The sequence below is a fragment of the Apium graveolens genome, chromosome 6 (assembly GCF_009905375.1).
Source record: "Apium graveolens cultivar Ventura chromosome 6, ASM990537v1, whole genome shotgun sequence".
NCBI lineage: Eukaryota > Viridiplantae > Streptophyta > Magnoliopsida > Apiales > Apiaceae > Apium > Apium graveolens.
Window position 1 is genome coordinate 173,978,814 of NC_133652.1, and position 5,464 is coordinate 173,984,277.

A 5,464-nucleotide genomic window follows, 5' to 3' on the forward strand; every position below is an offset into this window, starting at 1 on the left:
GTGGGGATATCGAATTTTATATTCCCTTAATTGTCTTGACGCATACGCAATTACCTTGTTGTGCTGTATAAGCACCCTAATTCCTTATACGAAGCGTCACTACACATCACAAAATCTCCTTTTTCCATCCGGCAACGCCAACATAGGAGCCGTCACCAACCTTTTCTTTAGTTCTTAAAAGCTGTTCTCGCATTTCTCTGTCCATTCGAACTTCTCAGTCTTACGAGTAAGCCGCGTTAAAGGGGCTACTATCTTTATAAACTTGAACGAACCTCCGGTAGTGACCGGCCAATCCTACCTCTAGTAGTCGCCCTAACCATGGTCATCAATTCCTCAGTGGTCCTTTATTCATTCTTGTCAAGATCCTTCACGGGATCCTTCTCAGTGATAATCCCTTCTAGGACAACATCCTCAATCGCTACATCCTCAATATGAACATCATCAGGTCCCGCATTAGGACGCTCAATCGGATCCATAATCTGATCTCCAATAAGTAATAAAACATCATCGCGTTGTTGCTCCTCAACCTCAGGGTTCAGAGTCCTGCTACCATATACAACAACGAACTACGCTTCTATCACGATATTTATAAGGGTTCCCATAAGGGTTTTATCTGTCAGTACTACGTTAGGTAGTCCGACTATGAACTTGGCAAGAGCTCTTATTTATCTTAGTGAACTTATTATTTTAACGTCACTTCATCTCTGAGGTTTATAACGCTTAGCTCTGATACCATTTCTGTAACGCCCCCAGATCTGGGGTCAGGGATCCGGGTTATCACGAGTTACATTTCCATTAATAATTCTTAACCTTAACAATCAACCAACTACTGCGTACTGTGACCCCACAATATACACACACACACCACAAGTTATAGTCTCAGAGATGAAAACCAAAAATAACACAAGTCATTTATTCCACAATTATGAACCATTTCACCTCAAAGGGTTTCTGAATAATTTACATATTCTTTGCCATTATTACAATTCATAATATACATAAGTCTGGTTCATTAATAGTTGAAGCCTAGCCTATTGGTAGTTCCTACCTCAGCTACGGCGACATCAATGCTTCCAGAAAACTGCGGAACGTTTCCTAACCGCTTGCGAATTAAAAGCTTGGTCCTGTTCATCTTGTCTATCTGATGTTGTGTGATGAAAGAAGAAAGCAAGGGTGACCAACAAGCCCACCAAAATAATATGTATAATGATTTACAATATGTGAGCATCCTCATAGTACTCATGAAAGTCTTGGTCAAGAAGAAATGAACCAAGTTTGACCTCTTAATGCGACGAAGTCGCAAAATATTCAGTATATATACTTATATACTTTTCAAAATCTTTGAAATCCTCCGCCATGTATAATATACACAGAGTTCCAGTTTATAACTGTATAAAAATATCGTTGCAAGGTGATCTCATATATTTAACCTTGTCTCAACGTTTTTCTGAAAATCTTTGTCGTGCATAAGATAATCATTTACTAGATATAAGTTGAAAGGATGAAGTTACAAGATACTCCAATATACTTATATCCTTTCTGAATACTACTTGAACTACCACCATTCAAGGTATAAATAGTTCATCACATATATGAGCTACAAGGCATAACTTGTATAGAATCAATCTTTGAAATGTCATTCAAAAGAAATGAAGTTACGAGATACTTCATTTGATGGAAACATCATTTTAAAAACTCGACCCTGCCAACACTCAACAATCGCCCAGCCGTAGCCTTTCTATCGAAGTGCTCTGGGTAGTGTTACAGAAATATCCAACTGGATGACAAACTCATTACGGGAGTTTGCCGCGCCAGGAAGACCACTTACGATGATTAGTCGCAGTAGTGCAACCCCGCCATTTTCTACATATAGAGGAGAACCTATCGGATTTACTTGTCAACCGAACACTGGACACCTAAGGAATGGACCGTCTTAGCAGAACTTCCAGGCCAATTGGGCCAATATAATAAGGCTGGGCCGGCGCCACTCGACCACTTACGCCACTCCTAGTGCAGATGAAATCCATGACTCTGAAACGTAAAGCTCGTCCCCACTTTCCCCAAGTAGAAACTTGTTGATACGGCTCCACCAAGAAGTCGTATCTAGTTGGAAAGGAAAACTCACCGATATTTCCCAGGCGATGCCTGTTAATGGATAACTGGTTCCAAGAATTTTACTTCCCGAGTGTTGGGTAAGTAATCAAAAACTCTTTTATCAAAATAGCAACCTTGTTGCGAATATAAAACACACCACAGAGCCGGATCCCTCAGGTTTTGAGCGAGTATTTAAATCTCCTTCGAAAGGAGGATCTTAAATATAAAAATGAGTTTTGGGATCCGCCTTAACTTTTAAAATTATTTTGAAGACTCGAAAACATTTTTAAAAATGTTTGGAGTAATGCTGATTTAATAAGATAAATCAGTCCCAATATATTAGAAAATATCTGAATATTATTATTTAAATAATATTCTTTAATAAAATAACCAAAGATATACTTAAACGAAAGTATGATCTTTATTTGAATAATCGAAAATAAGTTTGATTATCGAAACATTATTCTTTAATAAAATAAAGAATATTATTTAGTAAATAAGCGGAGTCATAAGTCCTCGAATGAATATTCAAAAATAATATTCATTAATAAAATAAATGGAGTCATATGTCCTCGAATGAATACTCAAAATAATATTCATTAATATGAATAAACGGAGTCATAAGTCCTTGAATGAATATTCAAAATAATATTCATTAATAAAAATAAAGTTATCGAATAAACCTTATTCGATTCATAGTTTTGAAAACTATATCTATATATATATATATATATATATATATATTATACTCGGGAACATCGACAACCGATTTTAGAAAATGTTCACCTTTGGGTCCCCTATACTAAGGGTATACGCAATTACTGCTTATCTCTAGCATAGGTATTATGCAACTAATAAGCAATTGAATCAACAATTAGATATCAAGATTACGACAGAGACATGCATATATACCATATCAGCATGCTTCAATATATCGCAAAAATTTGCTAATTAACCAACATGCATCTATCACAAGATAATGCATATACATATATACATCACAACAACAGTATAACGGGTAGAAAACTTGCCTGAGAGACTGGGGGTGATAAATGGCTTGGGACGAGTCTGGTAACCAATAAACAACATATAAGTTGGAATTAAACCAAAGTCACTTATGAATTTATACTTTAACCAATTAGACCCTAACGTTCGCTATTGTGCTTAACGATTCACTTAAGTCGCTCGAGTACCCTCGGCTCCACCATTTTTAATAAATTAACCATTAAGGGTTTTAAGGCGATTCTTTCGCGAGTACCCTACCAACTGCCTAATCCACTTAACATAATTGTTTCATACCCCAATTAGTCATTTAAAGTCCTTAACCAAGGTTTCAAAGTAAGGCGAGGGGTAAGGGTTCGGTTGCGAAATGCCGTTACTTAAAACGGTCATTTCTCCTAAACCGTACATCGGATTCAGGCGAACCAAATATCAAAACGAAGCTCGTAACATGAACTATCTAATCATGGCAATGGTCAAAACCTAAAAGTGAGTTCATGGGTCCTGATGTTAAGAACAAAAACAGTCTAAAGTAAATCGAACATTACGACGGCTATATTTACGCGAGTACCAATTTTTATCCTACTCCAAATCAACCACCAATCAACCACAATTCAACCATACAACCAAACTACATACATACAATGCTACAACAGCCCCAACAACTCAATATTTCCAAATTTATACTACTTCCCAACATGAACTAAAATCTTACTTAAGTTCTTTAACTAATCAACAAGATTTACAACTCCAAACACATCACAAAACCAACACATCACAAAACCAACACATCTCTAAATACACAATAATCAAGCTTCTCATGAACCATACCAAACATACTAACTTTAATTATACAAAAGTAGGGCTAGGGTATGAGATTATACCTTCCTTGGTGAGTAAAAATAACTAAGGAGCTTGGAATCACCCTTGAAAGTCCTTACCAAAGCTTAATCTAAACAAAAACTCAAGAACAAAATTTCAAGTTCTTGAAAAATACTATTCACCAAGAACTTTGATGAATTGATTAGCTATGATAATCATGGAATCTTGAGCTTAAACTTATGGCTCATCTAAGTTATGAATTATAGAAGCTAAAGAAACAAACCTCTTGAATTATGAAGGTGTGTAGCTTAAGTTTTGAAAAACTTTCCTTTGCTTTCCATGGAAAAGCCGAGAGCTTTCTTGAAGAAAAGGAAGTCAAGTTGTGTTTTTTTTGTGATTTGTTTTGCTTGACTTGGTTGGTTGCTTTGTTTTGATTAATTATTTTTAACCATGGTGAATTTTGTGTGGGTCACAATCAACCAACAACACACTTCTCTTTTGATCATGCTTAGGTCATCATGCTATGTCATCCTCCCACACTTGTCCTCTTCTTGTTGGTGAGATGACATCACTCCCCACTAACCCTTTGATTAACTCTTAATCACTTGGCTAATGACCGTTGATCTGTTATACGGTTCGCTTAACTTTCGTTCTCATTTATCTTTTGAGGGATCATACCTTGGATCTTATTACTTAGGTTCCCCTAAACCTTTCTCAATATTTTATATTCCTTTTATGATCCTCTCTAAAAATCCTTGAATTTAAATCCTTTTTATCATGTTACCTTATACTCAATTCTTTCGGTATCTGGTGGATTTTCGGGAAAAATCAAAGTGTTCGGATTTGGATTTTGACGATCTTTACATACACTTATATACCGCATAAAGTACTAATAATATCTCAGAAGATCAATAAAAGAACCCCTACATAGTGTGGCATGGAAAGTTTTCTTATTCAGCATAATCAGCAAAACACTATTAATAAGGGTTACTAAAAGTTCAAAAATTTTGGGGTTATTACATATGGTGAAGACTGCTGCAATGATGAATACTCTTACTCAGTTTGCGCAGCAAACTGGAGAATCTCTGTGTGAGGCTTGGGATCGATATAAGGAAATGCTAAGGAAGTGACCACACCATGGCATGCCTGATTGGATGATTATAAACTATTTCTACAATGGTTTAGGCACACAATCTAGACCTATGCTCGATGTAGCGTCAGGTGGAGCCTTATGGGCCAAAAGCTATAATAAAGCTTATGAGTTGATTGAGCTAATGGCAGCTAATGAATACCAGAATCCTACGCAAAGAATGTTGCAAGGCAAGGTAGCAGGAATTCTGGAAGTGGATACTGCTACTTCTATAGCTGCTCAACTTCAAGCTTTGACGATGAAAGTGGACTTTTTGGCTAATTATGGAGTTAATCAAATCACTAGTGTTTGTGAGCTTTGTGCGGGGGTACATGAAACTGAGCAGTGCGCTATTTCTAGAGAATCAGCTCAATTTGTGAGCAACTTTCAGAGATCACAGCAACAAGCTCCAGCCACTTA

General features: G+C 36.5%; 1 non-coding gene across 1 annotated transcript; it reads right to left on the bottom strand.

Annotated features, from left to right (window-relative positions):
- Positions 1 to 4,952: 4,952 nt before the first annotated feature.
- LOC141669271 (small nucleolar RNA R71) lies at positions 4,953 to 5,059 on the bottom strand. Its single transcript, XR_012553559.1, has one exon. It is a non-coding gene; the product is annotated as a small nucleolar RNA R71 (small nucleolar RNA).
- Between the last annotated feature and the right edge of the window lie 405 nt (positions 5,060 to 5,464).